Source organism: Ruditapes philippinarum, unplaced genomic scaffold (genome assembly GCF_026571515.1).
Source record: "Ruditapes philippinarum isolate M1 unplaced genomic scaffold, ASM2657151v2 ctg4305_1_1_1_1, whole genome shotgun sequence".
In the NCBI taxonomy this organism is placed as follows: Eukaryota; Metazoa; Mollusca; class Bivalvia; order Venerida; family Veneridae; genus Ruditapes; species Ruditapes philippinarum.
Window position 1 is genome coordinate 3,468 of NW_026854672.1, and position 20,297 is coordinate 23,764.

Consider the following 20,297-nt stretch of genomic DNA (forward strand, 5'->3'; position numbering starts at 1 on the left):
TTAAATGATACTTTACGAGTATTGTAACGTGAAAATGCTTATTTTAAATAGATAATATTATATTGAATCTGTTTTACATGTCAATGAGTTTAAGATATTAAAATAGAACTAAAATAAAATTTCAGTTATTTTAAGCAATTTGTGTACGGTTTTCTTTTTCAATATGACGTCACAAACCACAATGTCTGAGATGATATGGCTTCTTTTCCTTGCAACAATTTTCATGAGACATACAACCATGACTTCAAAAGATTTTGGTTTGGGATATTTATGGTTAAAATGACTTTACGAGTGACATCAAGGAGAGGTTATTTATGATCGGTTATTCGTTCAATGCACACACTGCAGTGATTAAATGCTCGAAGTGTTTTCGGAGACAAAATGACGGTTTTTGAATTTCTAGAAGCTGTTCCATTACTTTAAATAAAATACTACGCGGTTAAATTCAGTCGTAAAGCGGACACGTTACCTTAAGCGAGGCTAGTGAATGTTTAACGTTTGGGGTATATTGCAGAGTGACAAATAATCGCGATAAATCTTATTAAACCATAACATTCAATAACATTCATTTCTACAAATTTCGTCTGGATTAACCAGGGATTAAAAGGTCAACAAAAACTGTGCAAAACATAATATAGTAAATGTCAGTTTACGTGATGGGAATAATTTTCTGCTAAACAAGTAAGCTTATATAGTTTTTTTTTGTCTGATTTCATTAAAGTAACTCATTCGCCATTTCCTTCTGAGCCATCTTTAGCTACTTTTACGTTAAAGCAAGGAGTTCAGTTATAGTGAATTAGTATTTTGCATGGCAGTCGCAATACCATTGTACGTTTGTCACAAATTATTTTACAATCAGTTCTTTTTACTTCAGAGCATCATCTTTTCTACAGAATTTTTTTTTATCATTTTTTAGGCATTATGTGCCTTTTAGGTTAAAACAACATTTATAAATCAATTATGGAATTGTTGATGATATATATTTGTTTCTCCGTGTAAAAACATTCGAGAAATTAACGCAAGTATGGCTATTTTTATAACTGCGTAATAGCTATTAATGCAGCTATATACAGTTGAAATTCTATATAATATAAACAAGTTATTTGATCCGTACAGTGCACTTTAGAGCTGCATCTTTTATCGCTGTGAAAATAGTCCCCTGGCGTTTGTGTAACAAATAAGAATACAAAACTACGAAATACCGGTGATGCTATTTCAAATTCTTGAATTCTCGGGTTCATCATTTAAAAAGTGTATTCATGAAGTTGAAATCGTAAATTCATGAATTCCATATATTGAAAACGTGTATCCTTAAAGTTAAAATTGTGAATTCACGAAGATGAAATCGGAAATTCATAAAGTTGTAATGACCCCACCGGTCTTCCGTACTAAACGACTCAGGTGTAGCTTAAAAGATCGTGAAGTAAAACCGGTACTTCCTTTTTAATCAACATTAACATATTATCGTACTCTCGAGTCGGTTCAATGGAACAGTTGAATAGAAATTGAAAAGCTTTGTTTGATATTTAGTGGGACAAATAATGTCATATTTGATTAATCATAGCAGATTTTGGATTTTAAAGATTTGACACTGTTAAATGCACTGTTTATTTTAAAAACAGTGTTGTGGAAATAACTTCAAGGAAAACTTGTATGTATACCTTTTTTACATTAATAACTGTAGTTGTATATATAGGAATTATGTCCAATGTCATACAGAAAATACTAAATTACTTAAGTATCAATCAGTTTTTTTAACTTACCGAACACGAGCAATCTACTTGATAGCTCCTTTACTCAATTGAAATTGATTTATCATTTTTCCATAGGTTTATATTTTTTCTCAAGAAATCTTTTTTAATAAAACTGATTAAACTTTTCAATATACGAGCCTTGAAAATGTTAGGTACTGTAAAATACGAAGTATAGTCTGAAGAGCTCATTTATATATCAAGGAATCAATTCTTTATTCAATATGATTTAAATAAAACTCTCAAGAGTACGCTATGAATTTGATAAAACGTACACAAAAATACCCCTTTAACCAAAACTGTTCGTCATTCCATTCGCTGTCTTTATTTATCTTATTTTGTGTGAAATATTTGTATAGGTTTTCAAAATCTATAGTAAGAGTACTATTATTAATTGTGTAAAAAGCTACTTTTGTTGAGTTTAATGTTTGAAATAAGTACCTTTTTAAAATAAATACCATAAATGCCTTGTAATGAATTCCGTTTAAAAAAGCAAACCCTATGACCTTTGTTTGGCGATGATAAAGAAAGTAAATTCAAGAAAAGTTTTGTCACACACAATAAACAAGCACAAAATTAAATGTGAAAGTTTTTATATATAATACAGGAGAAATAAATCAGTTTATTCAAGGACTAAGTTGTAACTATAATTATGATAAGAGTTGGTGTCTGTTTCTTTATCAACTTCATGTGAACTATTTAGTCTCTCAGACAACCCATCTGTTTGGGGAAATTATCTTCTACATTCGCCCATTTATAAATGACATAAGGACGTGATGAAAATACATTTTGACACAGAAATATTGATGTCAGACAAAGAGGAAAAATATGTTTTGGAAATGATTTATTTGCTTCAGCATTACAAAAATGTGGAGACGGCTAGCAATTATTTCCCTTTCATGGAATAGTAAGAAACAAATAAGTAAAACATATAATTATAATAGAGTTTTAAATTGTATGTTTTAAGGAAATATCTTGATGGAAGTAATTGAAAATGTAAGTCTTTTCTGAGAAAGATGAATTTATGTCAATGCGTTTAAACAATACATCATTTGGGTAAACTCTGCTTTCGTTATTGGGAATGATAACAATTTAGTGCAGTCTGCATTGTAGATGCATCAATTGTTAGTGAATCGATACATATGTACAGCAAGACCCATCTGTACTGTGTGATAGTGGTACGCTTGAAGTAGTTCATGGAATTTTCACGAAGATGTTTGTTGTTTAGTCTGATTAATTATTGATTATTTTTACCATACATGTTCTGAAACAGTATATTTTATCTATTGGCGACACTGGGATGATTAATTCAAAGGGATAAATTATTTATCAAAATAAAGATAAAGCTAGAATACATGTGATGAGTGATGATTATAATGCAATGTGCGTTTTGGTAACAGCACTTAATGTTGTATGAGTGGATTTATCATGTAACAGTCTTCATGTAAGTTTAACAGATTTATTATTGTTCATTTGTTTATCTTTCAAATTTCATAAGTTACCATAGTCACTTTATATATTAAGATTTAAAGAATTCTTTCTATCAAAAAAATATTCTGTTGCTTTGCTTTTGTGCTTTGACTTGCTTTGATTTTATGGGGACTGCACTCTACTACAATTTGTTTGAGGGGTACAGTCTGAAAAGCATTGGTAAAACATATGTAAAAGCTGTTTCAATAAATTTTGTTTAAAAGGTAACGAAATCATCAAATATTAAAGAAACGTCAATATTAGTCATATTTTTAATATTCATGTACTGTTCAATTGGATGATCGCGGATTCAAGCCTGCTTGGTCAGATCATTGTTTCATTATGTAACATCAAAATGATAAGGTATATAAGTGTATAACAGAGCAATTAATTTTTAAACTTACAGCTTTAATCACAATCGAGTTACAGAAAAGAATTTTTAAACCAAATACCAACCTTTTGTGCAAATAAAACACACTGAACCGTCCAAAGGTTTAATTTGACCACATACGTTATGCTTTGTGGTTAGGATAAAGTAAAGATTTTAAATAATACTATTTGTTATTCGGCTTTCAAAAGTAAAAAGGTAAACTAACTAGAATAAACATTGATATAATCTAATCTACCTACATTTTTGTAGTAAGATAACTTTTGATCTGTACAACCTGATCTTGCAATGGTCTACTGACCTTATATTGTACGGTCATTTAAATGACCATCTCGCTAAACAGTGCCATTAACAAAATTATATATCAATCTTGAAATTCATTTTTCATTAAATCACCTTCTGCGTATATACGTGTGACAAAGTGAACGTTAATTATTAGTATATGTAGAAAAATACTCACTGATAAATGGAACATGTGAATGACATAAAAATGCGTAGTTTTTTCATAGTCAGAGGCATTCGAGTAATAAACGAGAAACAAAATACAACATAATTTTCATTTAATTTGAATTCGTTATTGATCACTTTGATTGAAAACAGTCAAATGTGTTTTGCTTGCATTTCATTCGTTCTAAATTTTTCCCAACTAGTAAAATTGAGATTTTAGTGAAGTAAAAGAATTACTCAAGGACTTGTCGGAGTGAAGTCATATTTTTTGTGTTGCCAAATCTTTGATCTGTTGGTTGCCTCAAATTGTTGATACTTGTTGTGGATACTTAGGTCACAAAAAGCTTTGATGATATAAACTTTAGTTTAAATAAGTTGATAGTTTAACTGGACTATGTTTATTTCAGGCACCTATATATCACCACGAGGTGGCAATTTTGAATATCTGTTTTTGTTATAGTGTTATTATGGTTATGTTAAAAGGATACTCAGGCAAAATAATGGCAAAAATATAAAAATGATTTTCTGTACTCAAATCACCCTAAAATGACATTTCTTAAAGTCCCAACATGAATTTCGGTATAAATTCTATATATTTTGGATGTGAAGTTTAAATATATCTATATAAGTTGAACGAAATTTTGACGCGAACAGAATCACCGAATAGTTTAAAAACAAGTCATGTGATTTGAACAAACCCTGGAAGTTACAATAACAAATATTGTGGATATTGTATGATTGAAACAAGTCTAAGTAATTGATTTGACATGTTTTTTAACGTTTCCAGAGTGCAGAGTGACAACTATTGTGAAATTTTAGCGCTCTAACCTGACCCACGCGGGTCAAGTTAGGAAAACACCATTTTATTCTTTATATGGAGAAAATTTTGTTCCTTTGACTGTTTTGTGTATTCATTTTTAGGACATTTACAGAATAATAAATGAAAATTTCAAAACTTAGAAATGAAAATTTTGCCTGTGTCTCCCTTTAAGTTATGTTTGTTATGTTCTTTATATTTTGTATGTGTTACGCATAATCTGTGATGATTATATAAAAATATAAAAAGTCAAATTTATGACTCACAATATGAAAGCTACTCGGATTTGGTTAAGTTGCAAAACGATTTGTGATTTTGGTAATTTCGGTTCAATACATTCGTCTATATACAGTCTGATAAATTAACTAAATGCATTCTCCTCCACAGTGAAGATTAAATGCTATATGCCTCATCAAATATCAGTGATATACATTTTATAAACTTCATGCCCAATGGATTGCAAATAATTGAAAATCTCTTAGGATGATCACAATTTATTTTCAAATATTTATAAGTTAGCTTATTTATATTGAAACGCTGAAGAAGAAAAAATAAATAAAATAACACGTTACACTATACAAGAGGGTTTTTTACAGAAATAACTTAATTTAATATATTTGTAGATGAAATTGCATAAGATGCGGCATTTAGGATAGTTATTTTACGATCCTTTATAAATCAAATGTGTGAAATGCAGTGGTCGATCATTTTATGTAAGGTTTTGTCAGTGGAATTGCTTAGCGTTTACTGCGATTGAATGACAATGTTTTATTATTCGTAAAATATAAATTTAATTATGAAAATCTCTTCCCAAAATTTAGACATAAAACGTATTGAAATGAAAATTTTACTGGTGTATAGTATTGAAGCGGAAAGTTCACATAAAGTGAGATTAATGAATGTTTAACTTACTATGCAAAAACTTGTTAAAACATCAATTTAATATGAACAATCTTAGGTAAGGCGTGTGTCGTTTTCTTTCAAATGTGTGATTGAGATAAATGATAGCGTTAGTTCAAAACAAGTGATATTATGCCCATTCAAGGTTATACAGGGAGTGATCAGGTGAAAATCAAAATAAGTTTACATTTTGCCATAATTCTTATTAGTTTTATAATTGTCTTCACATGAACGATAAATTTCTCCCGATGTGAAATGAAATGTCTGTTAATATTTATCGGAATATATCTGTAACGTTCAATTTATAAAAAGAGTAGGGCAGTCTTTTTTTATATTTTTTGCAGATTTATATTTTATCCTAAGCATTTTCTAATATCAAATGTTGGACAATCACCATAATATAACAGTCAGTCTTTAAAAATATACATGTATAGTCAATTCAGCTCAACTTGATAATGTGCATAATGTCATTTTAAGAATTAGTCAATAATTAGTACATATCTGAGGCAAATCGATTGTGATTTTAACATAAAATAATCTCTTATATAGAAACTACTGAAATTACACACCTTTAACAGATAATAGATAACATGGATATTAAAAGCTTTTCATACATGCCAAGAACTCTCATGATTAAAGTATATTTACCTTGTTAATTTGTATGTAATTTTGAAGGTCATTATCTAAGTGCATTAATATGTACTTAGTTTTTTCAATTCCTTGAATTTACAGTACCATAGAATGTATATACTTTTGTAAATTATTTAACTTTCAACCGAAACCTTGTAAGAACCCCTCTCACATAATTTGACTCATCTTTATTAATATCCAGTAAATGTTAAAGCTATGTAGAAATAAATACGTAATAGGATCCATACAGTGCAATTTAAAAAACTTGTGCGTAAAATGTCCTGGTGGTTTGATATATTATAAAGACTCTCGCATAAGGACACAAACAGAACAAGTGAACTGTGACTATTTATGAAGTATAACAAGTACTTTAACTTGAAATAAACTTGAAACATTAAATGTCTCTGTACTATTTCATTGATAATTCATCAATCTGAAAAGAGTGGTCTTGTTAATTGGATTTCAAATTTTCACATAAGTTTTGTGGTATGAAGCGGATAGACCATAAGCTTCTTTGGTATCGTATTTGTATGTGTACGAGTAAGTGCTTGCCAGATTATTGCCATAGTGACAGGTATCTACCTCTGCATCTACCTTTTCTACGAATACAGCCTAACGCAATATGACCTCCTGGTCATGTGTGACTTGCAATGCAACAACAATGCAAATGCTCAAATAGTTCGTCTATTGTTGTCTTTTTACACTTGGTTGATAAAAAAACTTAAAAAGGTGTCTTTATTTTCAAAAGTTAGCTTTACATTTATCGAAAACGTTTACTTCCATTACGCGCTTTAATTACCATGGTAACGCAACAATGGCATCAAAATGTTTCTTCATGTACATGTAAATTAAATGAAACGGTCACTTTAGTGCGAAAATGTATTGATTTTGTTTTTCTGAAAATATAGTTTAATGTGTTGATTTTGTTTTTACAGAAAATATAGTTTAGATATATAAATGTATATCCTAAGACTAAACACTAGTGAATTGCATGATATGACAATGGTGTCTTAATGACCTGCTTTGAAAATGGTTTGTAAAAGCCGTAGATTTACATCTTGTGAAATAATGTAATTTAATGTTCAATTTAGTGATCCAATTAGACTTAGTGCGCATACGTAATTTACAACTAATAACGAGATATTGCATAACCCTTCATCTATCAATTTTATTGCATTACATTTTGAACAATCCCTCTAAAATCTAATGGGATCCTTTATCAAAATTTATTACCAATATAGAGTCTGAAGGTACAGCCTGGCCTGGCTCATGCTGGTCACATTCAGTTTCTGAAAATTTTGGGTAAATTTGATTGTATAATATGTAATTTAGGCAGTCTGTATGACAGTTTGCATATTTAAAGAGCCGGTGTCCTTTTTGGCAGTCCATGCAATATGTAAAGGTGTCCGTGCGGTGCTCGTGTCATTCAGTTCAGTGTATTTTAAAAAGTTGACTCTTTGTTCACTGTCCCGCTTATTTATGTATTTAAATGATCATCTTGGAGATGTTAATTCGTATGTAAGTGTTTGATTCATGTGACTTGTGTAAGTGTGCATGTGTTGAAGGCTAAAACTAACTATATTCATCAAGAATCTGTCCTCTTTGAACGTTGATTACCGTGACCGAATTTTATTAGTTCTTTCAACATTGCTTTTCCTTTCCGGAGTTGCATAGTGGTGTCGTGCGTTTTCTTGATCGTCTGGTCGTACATGTTCAATGCCTAAATGTCGATGTCTGCCTCGCTGAAGTGCTAATTTTACCGATTTAAATCTGTGTTTAAAATAAATCACTGTTTTTATGTATGCACGTGTTTTGCATTTTTACTTGTGTGTTGAAACTCAACGGCACCAGGTCTTATAAATATGGTTTCCAGTAAAATCCTACAAAATAATCTTAGACTGTCTAGCTCTTACCGTAAGAGGGACGAAATAATTATAAATACGGTGCAAAAATACATTATTTTCTTATATCAATATTACATTTTCGAAAAATCGTGCATAATACTAATCTTAATCAAATCTATTCAATACATTTTATCTAGCCATTATATTCCTAAATATCAAATTACTGGTGTTTTATATCATTTCTATAAAGATTACGTATGCAAACATTTATTACATCTATTGAATATAATGAAAATTAAGCGGAACATACTTTGATGTAAAATGTACATATAAAGTATGGATTTTGATTCAAGGTTTTCCACATTTTGATTTAAAGTCTTTTATATATAATCAAATACTCTCGATCCTTATGTATAACATTATAAATCATAGTTTCAATTCACAGACGTAAATAAATCATGTGTATTCAATATCCATAACTAATAAGCCTTTTAATTGAATAATTCGAAATTTTTTATTATAGTTAAAATTATACTGGTAGTGAAATAACTGTTTTATTGCAATTTACGAGTATAGATTTATTTATATGTAATGAAATACATTTCCTTTTTAGTAATATTGGTGTTTATTTTTTATATTTTGATTACAAGTTTCTTAAGTTTATGTAAAAGTAAAAGCTTGAAAAAACATAAATTGTAAATTCCTTGACTTTTAGTTTAAAAGACATTCATAAATTTAGGTAAAGTAATGTTTCATAACGTGTAAACCTACTGCCTTTTGTTTTCCCTTTAAAATTGGTGTCAAATTTATAGCACTGGTTAAAATTGCTCTGATAAGAAAATCTAGGAAATATCTAGAAAAAAATGATTGCCTTTCTTTTATATGACTTACTAAGTACAAAAAGTGTATCTTAAAAGACTGTCAGAAGAAAGGAATGAATTATTGATAATAAATGAGACTTCCCACGAGACTTTCACTGTGTCGATGAACTAATGGAAAATATATACTTCATTTCATTCGCCAATCTGAAGGACTGAGATGTAATTAATACATGTTTAACGACGATTGTTTTTCTGCCTTTTACATCCAGATGTGTATTATTTAGGTTCTTTTACAATACTGTTTGCTTTCGAAAATAAGCACCTGTTTTCCAGCGTTTATTATGATAAAATAAAGCACATTGTATTTTGAAAAATACAAAGCGGACAATTAATTCAATCAATTCCTTTAATTTTGTAATTATAAAGATTTTATATAAAACAGGTATATCTTCTGTGACAAAATACATTGGATGAACTACTCAATGTAATCACATTGTATGAGTCTGCCGTCTTAATTAATGAAAAAAACATCTATGATTAAGGTTGCGAAATATACATCACGTAAGTTTTAATAAAATGTATTGCCCCTATTTATTTGGGGGTTTTCTTTCACATCCAAGATCACTGCGTGAACTGTTTGGTCTATTTTCACAATTATCATAAATGGCACGTTTTAGGAAAATTGCCGACATTTTATATCAAATTTAATATAATTTAAGGGGTTAATTGACATCAGTTCTTGTTTATTAGTGTCGGCTTTAAAAAAGACTATAGTTTAATCATTGAGAAGTAAACTGTAATGATGATGCATCTTCTGCAAGTAGATCAATACGTAGTCTACAATGACCAATCTACAATGTGTCATGATGCAATGTTCAGTGTGATCCGTGATGTATATAGTCGTTATTTACTCAATGCAAAATGTACGGCAACAATTGAATAATACCTATATTTTTTTATGGAAATGTTAATGTACATAGGTTAGACCTAACAACTATATGTGTATCGTTTTTATTTGTTTGGGTCGTCAGACCAAACAAATAATGGTAGCGAAATTTCAGACTCTAATGCTGTTAATTGCAATTGCCGAAAGTAGTCCGCTTTTTTGAAGCGGTTACTTCCCTTTATATGTAACACAAAGGCCGAAAAATTCAGGGGAGATCACTGCGTAAATATGGTCACATGACAGGCGCATTAATTTTCAAGCAAAATAATTCCCGAATGGTCGAATATTTCTAATATTGTTTTATTCTTTATAGATATACATGCTTATAGTAAGCGCCATGACTATTTACACAAGTGTTAAACAACAGTTAGCGTCGTTACAAACCCTAATTTAGAATAATATGGTTTTCTAAATAAATTCACCGTGGCAGAGGGGTTTGCGCGCTCGCTTAGGATGCGAGAGGTCTGGAGTTCAAAACCCAGTTAAGGCAACTCATTTTTTTTTTCAAATTGTTTAAGTCAAATAAAGATTGGATTGAATATCAGTGTTGCAATTAGTCTTATAGCCAATCTACTACAATTAAAACGCTGGAAAGCATTGGTGGCACTATACAAAAACAAATTGTTTTATAATCTCACAACCTTCACCTTTCTGACATTCTGAGACCCAAACAAATTCAGCTCCTTCTGTGCTTTGATTTTCTATTGTTTAGGTTATTATTACTGCAATAACCACGATCATCACTATCTTTTATCACAAGTGTGTCTTTATTATAAATTTAGGTAACATAATATGCCTGCTTTTCAACCAAAGAATAAACTGAGTTGACAGCCATGTGTCTTCTTATGCCACATGTACTAGTTTGTATAAAGAAAATAATTCGAGAGTGTTTCAAATTCGTCACAAGCAATCATCAAAAATCTGGAATAAGGGTGATCCCTCGGAAGCATAAATCACAACAAAATAATATGAAAATTGCAGACTCGGTATGATTGAGTCTGTACATGAAGGAAAAAAAAAAGTGTAACACCCCCTAGCACCGGTTTGAGCGGTATTCAAATTTCAACACTAAAAGTGCTAAAATCAATGATCCCAAAGGACCAGAAAAATATAACAACAAAGTCGAGCTTAAATTATTAATGTATACACTATAACTTGATATTAGATTTACTTCTTGTGGCTGTTCTTGTCAATAATTTAAATGTTCATATAATTTGTACCTTTAGGCTTAATGCAAATACTGATGTGCATTGTTTGGTTCACTAGATTTACATACGTGACAAGAATACAAAATGAAATCATTCAAGTTGTTAAACTAGTCATTTATCTTAACCAAGGTCAATATCATTATAGAAAATTGTCTTAAATACGAAAGAGTAGATGTTAAAGTAACTCGTAATCATACCTTTATAAACTGGGTGATAAATACAAAACAAATATAAATTTGCATAGATAAGGATTAGCAAATGACTGCAAATACGTGCATATAACAGCAAGATTTATTTCTTATTGATGATGTGACAAACGAGAAAACAGGGAATAAAAACGAATAACATGTAAGAGATTTTATATAATTCAATTGCAATTATAGTGTATAGTATAGCATGATATAGTTATGTTACTGTATTATTAAGTCCAAATGAACTGATATCGTTTTAAAATAAGATAATATAAACAGAAAGTGTTCACGTAATGCAATTAGATATCACTATCAAAAGGAAAGTGGTCGTTTTAATATTTCGCTTGATATGATATTTAGATGTTGATGGTTTTTCGAATACACTGAGACTCAAGGAATGGTTGATTATAAAAGTCGCTAATATTAAACTATAATATACAAATGAAATAGCCCATTTGCTAACTTTCTTTGTTTTCTGAATGATGTCTAAACTATATTCTTGGACACACGTTGTATTCTTATTAATGAACTTACTGTGAAAAATGTGAAATGCCACTAAATGATTTGCATTACTTGTGACTTGCTTTTGACCTTTGTTAAGAGGTCAGAATCTCACCCTGTAAGCATAAAAAATATATTTCATTCAAAAATAATCAACACTACATGTATATTTAACGTAAAAGAACAGAATGAGAATAGAACCTGTAAGAGAGTCAGCAAAATGTAGAAATAGTTAAAACGTATATCCTCCTTATTTAATTATCTCAGGGAAGTCAGGTTCTCAAATAACTATGACACAATATTAAATTAAACACTTCAGTTTTCAAGATATCATTTGCAATAAATAAGCCATACCCTTGACATGTCTAAGCACTAGAACTAATTTATTATCGTTGTTACTATACTCCATATATAAAGGAGATTTATTAAGTAATGGATTATGCAATAGTTGTGTTTTGGGGTTGCCGAAATAATAAACTTAACATTTGTTACGTCGCGTTTTATCGTTTAAACAATACATCATTTGGGTAAACTCTGCTTTCGTTATTGGGAATGTCAACAATTTAGTGCAGTCTGCATTGTAGATGCATCAATTGTTAGTGAATCGATAGATATGTACAGCAAGACCCATCTGTACTGTGTGATAGTGGTACGCTTGAAGTAGTTCATGGAATTTTCACGAAGATGTTTGTTGTTTAGTCTGATTAATTATTGATTATTATTACCATACATGTTCTGAAACAGTATATCTATACAGTTTATCTATTTGCGACACTGGAATGATTAATTAAAAGGGATGAATTAAATATAAAAAAAAAGATAAAGCTAGAATACATGTGATGAGTGATGATTATAATGCAATGTGCGTTTTGGTAACAGCACTTAATGTTGTATGAGTGAGTGGATTTATCATGTAACTCTCTTCATGTAAGTTTATCAGATTTATTATTGTTCATTTGTTTATCTTTCAAATTTCGTAAGTTACCATAGTCACTTGATATATTAACATTTAAATAATTCTTTCTATCAAAAATATATTCTGCTTTGCTTTTGTGCTTTGACTTGCATATATATTCTGCAAAAAAAATATGGGGACTGCACTCTACTACAATTTGTTTGAGGGGTACAGTCTGAAAAGCATTGGTAAAACATATGTAAAAGCTGTTTCAATAAATTTTGTTTAAAATGTAACAAAATCATCAAATATTAAAGAAACGTCAATATTGGTCATATTTTTAATATTCAGGTACTGTACAATTGGATGATCGCGGATTCAAGCTTGCTTGGTCAGATCATTGTTTTTATTATATAAAATCAAAAAGATAAGGGATATTTTGTGGTTTTAAAAAGAGAATTAAATTTTTTAAAAATTAAAAGCTTTTTAATCACAACGAGTTTCAGAAAAAAATTTTTTTAAAACCCAATTTCCAAAACCTTTTTTGGGAAATAAAAACATGAAGTCCAAAAAGGTTTTTAAATTTTACCAAAATACGTTATGCTTTTTGGTTGGATAAGTTTAAAATTTTTAAATTTTAATTTTATTTTGTTAATTTCCGGCTTTTCAAAAGTAAAAGGTTTTAAAAAAAAGAGTAAATTTTAATCTAACTAATTTCATTTTTATTAAATTTTAATCTTACAACTATTTTTGAATGGTCTTCCCTTTAAATTTTACCAAAATGAAACTCCGCAAACATTTCCTAACTTTTATCATCTTTAAATCCCTTTTCCCAAAAAACCTTCTTTAAATTCTTAACAAAAACCCCTTTAAATTATTTTTATGAAAAATTTTCTTTTCCCGTAAAAACAGTAATGACAAAAAAGTCAGTTTTTTTATGTTAAAGGGTTGGGAATTTAAAAAAACCTACAACATAATTTTCAATTTTAATTTTGAATTTGTTTGATAAAATTTGGTTTTTTTAAAAAGTTTTAAAGTCTTTTGGGTTTGGGGGTTTATTCGGGAAAATTTTTTTAAAAAAAAATTTTTAAAAATTTTGGAATTTTTTTTGTTGAAGTTTAAAAACTTATCAAAGGACTTGTTTTTTTTGGAAACCAATAAGTCCCCTATTTTTTTGGTGTTGCCCAAATTCTTATCGTTAGTTGCCTTTAAATTTTTTTTTTGGAAAAACTTTTTGTGGTTAGGTACCCCAAAAAACCCTTTTGATGATAAAAAAATTTTAGTTTTTTAAAAAAGTTGATTTGTTTTAATTTTGGGCTATGCTTATGTTAGGCACCAAGGGGGCAATTTTAAAAATAGTTTTTTTTTTTAGTGTTTTTTTGGTTATTATTATTTTATTTTATGTTTTTTTATATTTTTTTTTGGTTAAGTTTTTACCCCTAAAAAACTTTTGGATTGGGGATAAAAATATTTAAAAAATCCCAAAATTTTTTGACTCCATTTGAAAGGCCCAAAGTCTACCGGGTTTTGTTAGTTGCAAAACCAAAATTTGTGGATTTTGGTAAAATCGGTTTTTAATTTTGTTTATAAAAAAGTTGATTTAAAATTTTTTTAAATTTTGCATCTTTTTAAAGTGAAGATTAAAACTATATGCCCTTGGTTTAAATTTTTGGGAAATCCCGTTTACAAAATGTTTTTAAATTAATTTTAAATCCCCCTGGAAATTTAAAAATTAAATTTAAAAAAAAAAATCTTTTTAAAGATGCCCAAAAAAGGGAACAATTTGTTAGTGAGCTTATTAATATTGAAACGATAACAAAAATAATAAATAACACGTCACACCATGCAATGTCTGTTATAGTGAGGTGTTTTTTTGTTTTTTGTTGTTGTTGTTGTTGTTGTTGTTATTGTTGGTGTGTTGTTTTCTTTTTCAGTAATTTAAATAATCTTAATTGAATTTTATTTGTTAAAATTTAAATCGCATTTAAAATGGGGACATTTAGGAGAAAAAATTTAACGATATGTTTTAAACAAATGTTTTAAAAAAAATGCCCCGATCATTTTTGCAAGGGTTTTGTCAAGTGTTTTTTGTATTTGGGAAAGTATGACAAAATAAACTTAAATTTGTAAAATTAAAAATTTAAAGAACGTATTGAAAAGAAATCTTATGGTGTTGTATTTAAACGGGAAAATTCCCCTTTTGAGTTTAAAGGGGTTTAAAGAAAGTTTAACTTTTATGCAAAAAAAAATTGTTTAAACATCAATCTAATATTAACAATCTTAGGTAAGGCTTACAAATATGTAATTGAGATAAATGATAGGCGATAGCTTAGTACCGGTTAAAATGATATAATGCCCACCCAAGGGTATATAATGAATAGGTGAAAGTAAAATTAAGTTTAAATTTTGCCATAATTCCTTAAAGATTTATAATTTACTTCGCATGAACAATAAATTACTCAAGGAAATTTCTGTTAATATCCATCGGAATACATGTATACCTGTAACGTTCAATTTATAAAAAAAATGACTGGGACAGTCTTTTTATATTTTAGGCAGATTTTCATTCTATCCTAAACATTTTCCAAAATCAAATGTTGGTTAATCAGCATTATGAGAGTCAATCTTTCAAAATAAATATAATCAATTCAGCTCAACTTGACAATGTACATAGTGTCATTTTAAGAATAAGTACAGATCTGGGGCAAATCGATTGTTTTAATCAATTTCTTGTGACCAGAGATCATCTCTTATATAGAAACTACTGAAATTGCATACCTTGAACAGATAAAAGATAACCGGGATACTGAAAAATTTTACTTCGTGCTAAGAACGTTCATGATTAATTTATATTTACTTTGTTAATTTGCATGTAATTTTGTTTGTTTGATTGTTTTTTGGGCTTTACGTCACATCGACACAGTATAGGTCTTATCGCGACGTTCCAGCTTTACTGGTGGAGGAAGACCTATTTTGCCCTTCCGTGCATTATTTCAGGCACGAACGGCCACCTGAGTAGAACCACCGACGTTCCTTAAGCTAGCTGGATATCTTCCTCACATGAAAAAGAATCCAAAGTCCCTGTCGGGATTCGAACCAACAGCGGTGAGGGGCAAGTGGTTTGAAATCAACGACCTTAACCACTCGGCCACGGACGCCCCCGCATGTAATTTTGAATGACATTATCTAAGTACATTAATATTTACTTAGTCGATTCGATTCCTTGAATCGACAGTACCATAGCATACATATACTTTTGTAAATTATTTAACTTTCAACCGAAACCTTGTAAGAACCCCTGTAACATATTTTGACTCATCTATATTGATATCCAGTTAAGGTTATAGCTATGTCTAATGAAATAAATGCGTAATTGGATCCATACAGTGCAATTTAAAAACCTTGCGCGTAAAAAGTTTGATATATTATAAGGACTCTCGCATAAGGACGCAAACAAAACAAGTGAACTGTCACTATTTATGAAGTATAACAAGTACTTTAACTTGAAATAAACTTGAAACATTAAATGTATTTGTACTATTTCTTAGACAATTCATTGATCTGAAAAGAGTAGCCTTAAATTTTAACATATTTTTTGTGGTATGACGGATTTGTATTTGTGCGGATAGATTGTAAGCTATCATATTTGTATATGTACGAGTAAGTGCTTGCCAGTTTATTGCCGTAGTACCAGGTACTTACACACATTCGGTTCTAGAAGTTACATTTAATAGGCAGTCTGTCTAAAAGCGTGTGAATTTGATAAGCTGAGCCCTTTTAAAGGTGTCTGTGCGGTGCTCGTGTCAATCAGTACAATAACATTTAAAGAATTTGACTTTTCCTCGAATTTGTCCACTGTCCCGCTTTTTTAATCAAATGTTTATCTTGTAGATTTGAATATGTCTTAGTGTTTGATGCAACTGTGTATGATTTATGTAAGTGTTCATGTGTTGAAGGCCAAAAATTACTACTACAATTTGTGTGTTGAATCTCAATGGCACCAGGTCAAATGAAAATATTTTTTTTCAATTAAAACACCCTATGGTTCAATCATATATGGTACGAGTGTCGGAATGTTTATAAATCCGAGACAAGAATCGTTGTATTATTTCTATTACATTTTCAATAAATCTTGCATAATACAAATCTTAATTAAATCTATTCAATGCATTTTATCTCGCCATTATATTCCTAAATATCAAATTACTGGTGTTTTATATCATTTCTATAAAGATTACGTATGCAAACATTTATTAACATGTATTGAATATAATGAAAATTAAGCGGAACATACTTTGATGTAACATGTACATATGAAGTATTGAATTTGCTGTCATGTATATCACAATGTTGATTTAAAGCCTTCTTCAGATATTCAAATATTCTCTATCCTTATGTATAACATAATAATTCACAGACATGAAGATAAATCATGTGTTTAATATCCATAATTAATAATATATAATACTTTTAATTTAATCATCCAAGGTTTTTATTATTCATTGTACTTTATATTTTACTAGTATTGACATTACTATTTTTATTGCAATATACAGTATTATTTTATGTAATGAAATAAATTGCTTTTTTAGTAAAATTGATGATTGCTTTTAATGTTTTGATTGAAGTTTCCTACAGCTTATGTATTGTATTGAAGAAACATAATTTGTAAATTCATTGACACTTGGCTTATGAGATTATGTTAAAAAACATTGACGAAGAGTAATGTTTCATAACTTGCAAACCTACCTCCTTTCGTTTCTCTTAAGAAATATTTGTCGAATTGATAGCACTAGTTAAAATTGCTCTGGTAAGAAAATCTAGAAAAGATCTCGAATGAATTGATGGCTTTTCTTTTATATGACATACCAAGTACAAAAAGTGTATCTTAGAAGACTGTCAGAAGGAGACAATGAATAATTGATAATAAATGAGTCTTCCCACGAGTATTTCACTGTGTCGACGAACTAATGGAAAATATTTACTTCATTTCATCGGTCAATTTGAAGGACCGAGTTGTAACTAATACATGTTTAAAGACGTTTGCTTTTCTGCCGTTTACTTCCTGATGCGTAATATTTAGGCTTTATTACAATACAATTTGTTTATCTGGAATCTGCACCTGTTTTCGCGCGTTTATTACCATAAATTTTACACATTGTATTTCAAAATGTTATTACAAAGGAGTTCAATGATTCAATCAATTCCTTTCTTAATGTAATTGTAAACATTTTATATAAAACATGTATCTTCTGTGAAAAAATACATTGTATGGACTAAAAGAGTGTACCGTCTTAATAAATGCAAAAAGTCTATTATAAAGGTTGCGATCTTTACATAGCCAAAAGTTTTAAGAAAATAAATCGTGGGGTTTTCTTTCACATTCAAAATCACTACATGAAGTGTTGAATTGTTTGGTCTATTGTCACAATTGCCAAGACCTTAACCTCATAACTGACACGTTTTGGGAAAATTGCTGACAATTTTATATCAAAATTAATATAATTTAAGAAGTTCATTGACATCAGTTCTTGGCAATTGGTATCGGCTTTAAAAAAGACTATAGTGTTATCATTGAGAAGGTTGCAAACTACAGTAAACTGTAATGTTGATGCATCTTCTGCAAGTAGATCAATATATACGTCTACTATGACCAATCTGCAATGTGTCATGATGCAATGTTCAGTGTGATCCGTGATGTATATAGTCGTTATGTATTCATTGCAGAATGTACGGTAACAATTGATTAATACATATATTTGTGATGGAAATGTTAATGAAATTATACTAGACCTTTCTATTCTTTGTGTTATTTAAACGGAGTTATAATGTGACAAAATTGTAAGGTTTTTTTTAAAGGATAATATTTTCAATAATGTGGGTATAGATTACACTTGATTTATTTTTCATTGAAGAGTCTTACTGCAGATACTAGCAAGTACATAAATCAAATGCATATTTTATATTTTAGTGTTACCATATCACGCGTGTTTATTTAACAAGTTAATACATTTCAAATTACAATCAATATATCATATATTAAGAAAAGCTTATAAGCTAATTTGGTTCTTGCTTAAGAGGCAATCGATACCTAATACTGATATTCAAATATATACAAAACATAGCGATTGTTTAATGTTTCTTTATTCTCTCCTTGAGTGTAAAATATGAAGTTAACTTTGAATTTAAGACCAATATTAAAAATATTGACCTAAATATTTTAACAAAAATATTTTCTAATACTATCGTACAAAGTATCAGAATGGTATCGTTGGTGGTCTTTTGATCATATTTAATTAACAATACGCATAAAGAGGTTACAGTTAAGATTTTGAAGAGCAATATTTGTTATTCGGCTTAAAAATAAGAAAAATGTAAGCCAGCGGAAATCCAGTGACATGACTTATTATAACTTTGTTCCGATAGAGAGATTTGATCTGTAAGACTTGACGACCCTGTACACTGACCTCATGTGATAGGGTCATATAATTGATCAGAGGATTCAGCAATTCATGAAATACTTTTTATTTAAATACGAGATTCATGTTTATGGTCTCATATGTTTTGACAATTCTGGAGAAATGATATTTAACAAAGAAAATAATTTAACCCAAAGAGACACACGGAAACAGACCGTTCAGTCAACTATTATTTCTACTTTCAGTTTTCTTTCCTTTTTTTCTCTTGGTTGTTGTTAGTTTGTTATGTTTTTTATCTTTGTATTTGTTGTTGTGTTAGAAATTGTTTTGTTTTGTTTATTTGACATAAATGATAACCATTTTATTTCAGACCTATACACTTTTTGATATAGTTTTTGAAGGACTGACTTCATGACAAACATATATAGTAATAGTTTTCATAAAATGATTACATGCTAGGTTATCACGTTGCTTTTACAGCTATAATATGTAAGGACTGACAATGATAAAATCATTTGGTCATTTTGTCTTGACCTTAGAGCCATTTCGTCGCATGTTAATGTGTTCTTTACTACAGTATAGATATTAAATTCGCGCGAACAGGAAATTAAATATATTTATAGTATATTTATAGTATATTACGATCTTGCCAACATTAATGTTAGAGTTATGTATAAATATATAATTGATAATTTATTAGAGAAGGTACCAATATTCATGTAAAGGTTTTGTGTGAATGAAACACTTTTTATTTAGATACGAATAATGAGATTTGACTTGATATGCGATCAACGATCCTACGTATATTCCGTATAAGAAAAAATATAAAAAAATTTTTTAGTATTTATGTAAAGAGCATCTATTATATTTCAATTCTGTTGTGTAGCAGTTTTTTGAAACTTTTAATATCTTTTTTTTTTGGAACAGGCAACATCTGAATAAGAATTAAAGTCATATTATGCCAGTCGAAGGTATATAGTGAAAGTCAAAATAAGTTTACATTCAGCCATAATTTTATATTTTCTTTGCATGAACGATAAACAAAACTCTCATGAACTAAGAAAATTTC

At 29.3% G+C, this 20,297-nt stretch overlaps 1 protein-coding gene across 3 annotated transcripts in view; it reads left to right on the forward strand.

The window, feature by feature from the left end:
- The first annotated feature begins 479 nt into the window (after positions 1-479).
- LOC132740720 (uncharacterized) overlaps positions 480-20,297 on the forward strand; it is a 41,895-nt gene continuing 22,077 nt past the window's right edge. Inside the window, exon 1 of one of the 3 annotated variants that reach the window (XM_060728687.1) lies at positions 480-681. The gene's annotated coding sequence lies outside the window, so the exon portion shown is untranslated. Of the gene's footprint in view, positions 682-1,474; positions 1,652-11,378; positions 11,571-20,297 lie in introns of those variants that run through there. The other 2 variants (XM_060728686.1, XM_060728684.1) reach the window with 2 other exon arrangements.